A 9,115-nucleotide genomic window follows, 5' to 3' on the forward strand; every position below is an offset into this window, starting at 1 on the left:
CATAAAGTAAGCAGAAATACGTTTTTATGACCCTATTTATGGACGTGGTTTGCAAAAATGGCGGACCCTCCGCCCAAACGGCCGTTTTTAGATAAAACGGCAAAATCTCAGACAAACGGTGATATCAGGACTTTAGAGTGAAATAGATCATCTTCTTGTTATATTAATAGTATTTCGGCTGTATGAAATGATTGATATTTGAAGGGGAATTATGTTTTATGACCCTATTTTGTACCCTAGTTTAGAAACCATAAAGAACTACAAATATGGCGCTGATTACGTTCAGGCTGCATGCTGCGGCTGTAGGGAATTGTAGTTTATTTAAATTTTTAGCTATTATTCCGTTATGGAATGGTTCTAGAACTAAATTCAGGATCTAGTGGGGGTTTAAGTGGATGCTGAACACATCTATGTAAGAATTGTTTTATAAAATAACTGTTAAATTGGAGAAAATGTGTTTTAACCATGTTTTCCACATTGCTGATAGCGCCCCCTGTTGTTCATTGACCCCACATGATAGTTGGGGTCAAGACCTTTCTATTACAGTTGGTCTCATGTCTGTAGTCCCTTTTATTGTTGAGTTATAAGCCTTCAAAAATGCCCTGAGGTAAAGGTTCAAAGGTCATTATCTCACAGCAGGGGTCATGTAGAGACCTCATCTTCTGTTATGTTTCTCCCCATGATAAGACCTTTCCAACGATATATGTATTGTAGCTCTATGTCAAAAACTTAAACATTCCAAAAATCTTGGGACAGGAGAAGAAGTGGAGTGTCAGGGGACGCTTTGAACACCCATCTCCATAAAATTTAGAAATTTGTTTATTTATCTTTTGTTGGTTTATTTGTTTTCATGTTTGTTTATATGTTCTTTTGTTTGTTTTTGATCAAGGGGAGTATAAAATAAGGGGGATTTAGGCTTAGATGATGGCTTATAGGGCTTTGTTTAGGGTTAGGGTACTTACCTTAAGTCCACATATTCCACTTTTCCTCCACAGATTGTCTGAAACTACTTAAATACTTACTACTGTAATACATTGTCATTCATGAGCCTTGAATGCTATTTTACCCCTCCACTACATTCACCTTCATCCATTAACACATCTCAGAAGCAAATATATTAGGGCATTTTTACCCAGTTTCATTCACTGAAGCTTTTTTAAATCAAAAGTTACATTTTTGCCCACAATTAATGATGTAATAAGCTTTTTGTTTTGTAAGTCAGTCTTACAGATAAAACAGGTAGGTTTCAACTGATTAGGCCTATGAGATCTTACTAAAATAATCCAGGTCCTGCTGTATTCAGCCCCACCCAGTACAGTGTTCCCATTAAACCTAAAGTCAACAGAAAGAGATAAACTCAAAGACATGGAGATGTAAGTGAGCATCAGACCCATGTGTTCTTCCTTCTTCATCAATCATCTCACTACTCCTCACATACGTGGTCTGTATGCTTAACAGTATGAAAAATTGTTTTAAAAATGTGCATAGATTCTTAGCAGCTAAAACATAGAAATACTTCTATAACAGGTGCATATCTATCTCGTCCTGTATTTTTTCTAAGCTGCCAACATTTCTTCTTTCTTCTTCCTCTGGTGGGTTGCCAGTCTCTGCTTACACATATTTTTTGTTTAATTTAAACCACTATTTTCCATCTCTGACTTATTTTTTAATCTTTTCAGGAGCAGTGTAATTCAGTAGCATATACTGTATTTCTGGACATTTCTCTGAAATTAAAAGAACATTCTGCACAGTTAAACTTGTGTTTTATGTTTTATTGCATCTTATCATGTTAATATCACACCATGAAATGCACAGTACATATCCAGTCATTTCAGACACGCAGATTGTCCTAATTCTACTGACTAGAACATTCTAATGACTGTCAAAAGTTAATTTAAAATTCAGCATGTGAATTATGGCTCATCATCGTTTAGCAAAAATAAGTCAAACCTAAGAAAAAGAAGATATTAAAACAAAGTTATATGTTGTGCTAAAGTTCAAGCTGTAACCATAGCTGTAGCCCTAACACCCGAGAGAAGGTCCCTCATGTCATAACAACGATGAACTACAAAACTTTGTAGAAGACTTTCAATGTTTCAGAGGGTGTCTGGGTTTGGGAAGACATTAAACCGTAATGACAATTTAGCTCCAAGTACAGGAAGTGTAACATGTTTTCAAGCATTTTTAAAGTTCTAGATGTTTTCAGGATGCTTTCAGACATGCAGTGAAGTCATATGTCTGAAAAACATTCCACTGGACCATGTGACCTCAATTTGTAAATTTGTTTCACAGTCCCAACTTTTGCCACTTCCATCTGAACTCTTCTTCTTGTCATCAAAAGTGAAGAGGACGATACAGCATGAACAATCTCCATCTGTGAAGGATAACAAGATAATACATCTTAGAGCAGGCTGGGTGAAATTAACGTGTGTGTGTAAGCATGTGTGTGTATATATATATATATATATGACTCTTAACAGGCGTCTTAATACAAAGAGTGACAATGTTAAATTTTACAGATTTTATTCTGTTAATGGATACAATAAAGACAAGATTAGAAACAGACAAAACAGCATTGGCTGTCTAAACTTCAACAGATAAATGTAAAGTACAGGTGGTCAGCATACTTTTTTTAAATTCTCCATAGATAGATATTTATTTTGAATGTGTAAAACAGAGTGCAAGTGGTCATACAATGAAAGCAAATAATGCTCTTAGACAAAAAAAAGAACTAAAAATAAAAAATACAGTGCATTTCAAATGTCACATGTAACTATTTGATTTATACATCCAAAAAGAAGTGGGAGGAAGTAAACACGTATTAATGCCACCCCTTCTCCCTAATTCACTAATTTGCTATTATCAGAATTAGAAATTCATTAACAATTTTATTTCCTTTATCAAATATAAATTTATATAGATTTATGCTTATATACACATACGTACACAAACTTGATTGCTTTTTATTAAATCTGAAATAATTTTCAAACAAGTTACTTGTTGACTAGTTCAGAGGAAAGTAACGGAGTTCTCAGAAATTAAACTTAAATTATTTTTTGCAATAATCAAAGAGTTAAAGGGACTGGCTTTTACATGTAGGAAAATTACAAGAACTGCCATTTTTAGACATTGATTCAATGTCTCCACTGACTTTGCCTGGATGTTGTGTGCTGGACCTCATTATTAGAGGAAATTAAAAGTGTGAAAGTGTGGGTTATACTGTTTTTACAAGGTGATAATATGTGAAATGGTCATAATAAGGCGGATTATTCATTAAGGAACATGATAAAGACAACTTAGCAGGGGTACGCTAAAGTCCCCTCTGTCGTGTCAGTGAGGTGACATCAGTGTTGCATGAAAGCAAAGAAAATATTGACACTTCCATTTCACTGATGGAAAAATAGCACAGTAGTGTTATAAAGGTTCACAATTCACAGAAATAATAGAAATGAAGTTTATTATTAAACTGGCCTAACATGGCTGGACTCATTTGCATTATGAAACTGAAAAATTATTGTAGGGTTAGCCTCGCACTGCCAGGTATGAGCATAGCTCCAACATTGTCGCTGATTCTCTGTTCCGACAGTGCATTACCAATGGTGATGGACAATGCAACAGCCAATCAGATCAAAAAAATGTGTGATGCAGCACTGAGCAATAAGAAACGGACAGAATGGAGAAAAGAGCTGGGATATTGAAGCTTCAACATTTCTGTGAATGTGTGGTACCGTTTTGTCAAGAAATGAAACAGCCAACAGCCAGCATCAATTATCAAGTCTTAAACCAGGGGTTCTCGAAGTTTTGATAGCTGAGGGCCTATTTAGGAACCCAACATTAGACTGAGGGCCTCCGAAGGGGAAAAAAAATGGAAAAAACAGACATTTAACAAAAACATTTAACAATTGCGGGCCGCCATTGGCCCGTGGGCAGCACTTTGAGAACCCATGTCTTAAACTCACTCATGTGCCAGTCATCATCTTAGACCCACCTGTTTTGGTTAGATGATGGTGGCTCTAGACTGATGGAAGTCTGTCTGAAAGGAAGGGAAGCCAGGCCCACCTGGAAGACAGAATCAGTATCAGCTCATTGATTCACAAACTACTACTCAACTGATTGTAGAGCAGGACAAAGATACAAAAAAATGCTTAAAGCTCATCATAGTGACAACAGTCTACTCTGAATGTTTGCAGTAGCCCAGTGTTCATCATTTGGTTAATGTGTTATTTATACTCTCCACAGAACATATATATTGATATTTGGAAATAAAGATGCTGTGACTATGTCTCTGTAGGATCTCATTTATCCAGACCATGGTCATCCAAAGCTTGATCAAAAAGAGAAAACTGGACTGGGCTCAGGCTCTTTAAAGAACTTTAACAATGTCCTGTTGCCTCTTTTGGATCAAGCTTTGGATAACTGCAACTGTATTACTTATGTCTAAGTACTGTTAAATTATCAAACCCTTATTAATTTCTTTATATTGGTTTGGTGTTGAAACAATTGCTTAGTTTGATGTTGATAAACAGGCGATCAGGTCCTATTTTTTTTTTTTTTTGTCATAGTACTGATTCACTGTGTGGTAGTCAGCCTTTCAGCAGAGGGACTGGCTGTAAATGTATGAACATACATCAGATCATTTCAGAGCAGTGGTGAAGAGTAACTGATTACATTTACACACAGTACTGTAACCAAGTAGCTTTTTTGTGTACTTTTTTGAGTCATTTTTAAAGTAATTAAGTAAAGATTATTTGTATAGCAATTTTCACAGACAGCAGTCAAAGTGCTTTACACAGCCAAAAAAACACAGAGCACACAAATGATGATTATGAAATCACCACATGACCGCAATAGTCATAACAAGAATAGTATAGTAGGAGTAATATCCTTAAAATTACTACTTTTACTTTTACTGAAGTATATTTCATTGCAGTATTTTGCTTAATTACATTTGAAAAAGCATTGTGTGCTAGGTTAAAAAAAAAAAAATGACACTAAACGCCACAACCAGGAGTTCCAAGCTTTCTGCCAACAACATGAAAATTACCAGTTTAGCTTTCACAACACATGACAGTCAGTACATGCACATAGCAGAGAATGATTCAATATTTCCTCCCTACACAGCTCCTGCATTGTACTTTAGGTTAGGTCAACCTTATAATAAGCAACCTAGTTGGAGGTCCATATTTTGTTGTTGTTGTTGCACATTAAGGAGAGGTCAGATTTCAATGTGAAAGCCCTGTGGGTATCACAAGTAGCCACTCAGTACTTAGAGTAAGTTTTAAATGACTTACTTTTTCCTTTTACTTGAGTAGATTTATAGACCAGTACTTTTACTTCTACTCAAGCAAGCTATAAACAGAGTAACTGTAGACTGTACTTTTACTTGAGTACAACAGTCTGATACTTTTCCTACCTCTGATTCAGAGAAATTCATTTAAGATAGCACTATGACAACTTCTGTGTGCTTATGTGCTTCCACTCTTAGGGAAGTCAGTGGCTCTTCTGCAACAGAGTACATCCCTTAACTAGACATCTGGCAAGACGAAAAAAGTCTTTTCTATACCTAAAGGTCTCAAACATAAACACCTTCAAAATTTTCCCTCAGAAAGACCTGAAATGAATCATACATAAAAAGAAAAAACATACATTTAAAATCAAACATAAAATCAAGAAAGAAATCTGTGATTACAGTGTAGTCACATGTAAAAACAGGAAGAAATGCTAATTACATTAAATTTAGATTATCTGTCTTCACATGAAGCATAATATTCTGTTAAGATAGGGGTCAGAGTTATATTTGACAACTGATGTATTTATTGAGCCCTAGAAGTGGGAAATGATTTGACCTTCATTACAGGTGTAGAGCGTAGGTCCACAGCCATGTTAATACTTGATCAAACAGTTTTTCTAAAGAAGAGACTTGCCACCATGCCACTCCTATTTTTTTCTTTCTACTTTTAACAATTTCTGATTATTTGTATATCAACCATATGTTTGAGTGTTGCAGTTACAGCATGACCTAATTTAGTACATCCTCTACATTTATAATAAACCACAACAGAGAGTACAGTCTAGACCTGCCCTCTTTGTGAAGTGTCACTCCAGTTATGAAGTGGCAATACAAAGACTGACTAATTTTGATTCTAATGTTAAATGTAACATTTATTTTGGATTGATTCATTTAGAATGAGGTAAAAATCTAAATATAAACAGACTGTTATGCTAATACTGTTGTCATCCACAAGTTGCTTTGGATCATTTCACTGCTGACCTCTCTCATTTTACAGCTAAAGTCCTCCGTCTGCCCCAAAGTGTCCTTGTCAGCATGAACATTATTTCCCCCCTGATTAGGACTTTCTGCCATTCATATATTTCACTGGATTGAAAAAAATACACATAAAACTTTGCATCACATTTTAAAGCACATTAATACAGAAAAAATGTGTTTAACTCTAGTAAAAGGGGGTGTGTTGTTAGAACATCAATCCCTGTCAAAGAAAAAACTTAATGCATGAAGTATATTACCACTTTCTTTTAAACAGACTGGGCAGTCATGCTACAATAACTTCAGCCAAACACTAGCCAAAAACATCAAATCAGGTCCCAAACCCATGTGAACTCATAATTTAAAAAAAAGATTCACTTTGTTAGGGAGAAATCAAGTTACATCCATTCAGTGTTTTTCTCTTACCTTTGATTCTCAGTGATTACCCACTGAACTAGAGATATGAGCAGGTCTCTCTGCTATGATGTTAAAGTTTGATGGCCGGTGGTCATTCCTTGTTGTGTTGAGGGGAGCCCTGAAAGCCAATCCAAACACATCTGGTTCTGGAAGACTGAAAAACTTAACTAAGAAAATGGTTTGAAGCAGGCTAATATTTACAAAAAATATTTTTAATACAACTGTTTATATATTCTGATCATGTCTAGTCAGCATCCTTGCATCCTCTGTGAATCTTGCAACCACACTAACAATACTCATAGACTTGTTTATTGTAGAAATAACACCAACAATAGCTTGTATACATCTAAATCTTATTTTTTATACTTTTGTCAGTTTATTCATTTTTTATCTTCAATGTTTAATTCCTGTACATTGAGAGCAAAATTAACCAGTTCCTTGTTGTGTAGGCATACTTGGCCAGTTCAGCTAATTCTGAATAACCAAATGAAGTATTTATCTGATATGCTGATTGTTTGTGCATATTAACAGTAAACCTTACCTCCACCACATGAATCCAGCCCCCTTGGAGTCCTGTGAAGGGTTTTCTGCAGGATTTGTTCCTTCCCGTCCTCAGCTGCTCTCTGTTTTGAAGAGAAAAATCTTGTGCGGCTGACTTGTCAAAACTGATGAGAAATAAAGGAAAAGTAACGAATGACCACTTAGTTCTCTGAAACTCCACTGGTGTAGTGTCATTTTATATAAATTATAATAATATAATTAAAGACTGTAGTAAGAAGAACTTAATCAGCATTACCAGTTTTTTTAAAAGAGCTGTGCTTTTATGTAAGATACCAATCCCTGTATAACAAATATGGCTGTTGCTGAAATGAGCCTTTCACCATCATTTAAAAATTCAATCAGAATCTATTCATCTGTGTCCTTAGTAACCTTGTAACACCTGCATAGAGTTTTTGCATAGATGTTTGCCTCTAGCCTAAATGTTCCAAGGTTTTCCTCTTCAGCCATCTTCATGCTCAATTTTAAAATTAAGGATATCAAGAATTCCCAGACTGGAGGAACTGATGATGTTATAGAATTCCTTGATGCAGATTTTGCAGCGGTGGTTTTACGTATATTTGAGGACCTTTAAATGAAATGCAGCGTCCGTCACAATAAAGTGTCCGGGCACACATGGGGGTCCGACCAGTGGACATTTAAACGTTTAATTAGTTAAAAACTAATGGACAGTATTCATGGTCATTAGTAATACTCCACTTTACACTCAGTCTGTATCAACAGAGTTTCTTAGCTTGAATTGATAGAAAAACGGCCATGCAGATACTCTTATTACTCTTTCGGATGATAATAGTGATCTCATTAGCCTGACTTTTTCTGCTGCCCTGGTACTTAAACCACGCTAGTGAAGCACAGAAAGGCGTTCATGTAAACATTTAAAATAACATGCAGAATCATAACGACCATGATACTTACATGCATGACGCCCTGCAGAGACAGGAAGCTGACGGAGAAGCAGACTCTGTGCTCCGTTCTCATCGTAACACTCGCTGAGAATTATGGGAGGTAATAATTACCGTAATAACAGTTTAAAGGGAAGCTAAAAATTGCGAATACAGGCCATTTTCCTGGAAAATAAGTCTAAAAAGAACACAAGGTGACAGGAAAAAAGCGGAGAGAGTTTCAGTGAAATCTTACAGTACGAACAAGTCATCGACATGTAAAAAAACGATTATAAATTCTGAAATCGTAACAATGTATGCTCGTATGACGACGTAATGAAAGCAAAATTAAAAACAAAAGCAACCCGATGAATTATCGTTAATACATACCAAGTTATTACGCTTTATGAGTGGATTAAAAACCCAATATAGCTTCTTTCCTGCTCTTGAAGAAAACGTGATGTCAGCACGAAAGATGCTGCCTATTCAAATGAATGGGATTTAGTTCAACACGAGAAAAAGCAGAAATTCGTGTCCATGGACACGACTCAATAGATTAAACTTCGTGAGTATTTCACGTATTTTTGTGAGACTGGGTTGCGAGTAGAGAGCGGTATTGGCGTCGGGGGGGGGGGGGGGGGCATTTGCAGGCCACGCCCCCTCCTCCCCACACCACTGCACCACTGTACAGGCCTGTGATGCTGAGTTCAGTAAGGTGTGGGACTCGGCCTCCGCTGCCAGCGCAAGTGCATCCTTAACACCAGCAGTGCCCAAACAGAGACGCAAAGCAAACACAAACTTGGATATGTATGTGGTTCTGGGAACTACAGATGAAAGGGAGGATGAAGATGAAGAAACAGAACTTAGGAGGCTGTATTTTAGCACTATCTATGCGGTGCTTGGTGAGATGATTCAAGAATCAGCGAGTGCAACTCACAACTGGCCAGTGCGCTTGTGGCACTGAATCCTGTTATATGCGGCCCGGAGTGCTGCA

At 36.5% G+C, this 9,115-nt stretch overlaps 1 long non-coding RNA gene across 1 annotated transcript; it reads right to left on the minus strand.

Annotated features, from left to right (window-relative positions):
* Nucleotides 1-2,321: 2,321 nt before the first annotated feature.
* LOC121510627 lies at nt 2,322-6,745 on the minus strand. The gene is made up of 3 exons (XR_005991960.1): nt 6,692-6,745; nt 3,989-4,059; nt 2,322-2,374 (listed from the first exon to the last, which is right to left on the minus strand). It is a non-coding gene; the product is annotated as an uncharacterized LOC121510627 (long non-coding RNA).
* Nucleotides 6,746-9,115: the final 2,370 nt, after the last annotated feature.

The sequence above is a fragment of the Cheilinus undulatus genome, linkage group 6, assembly GCF_018320785.1.
Source record: "Cheilinus undulatus linkage group 6, ASM1832078v1, whole genome shotgun sequence".
Classification (NCBI taxonomy): domain Eukaryota; kingdom Metazoa; phylum Chordata; class Actinopteri; order Labriformes; family Labridae; genus Cheilinus; species Cheilinus undulatus.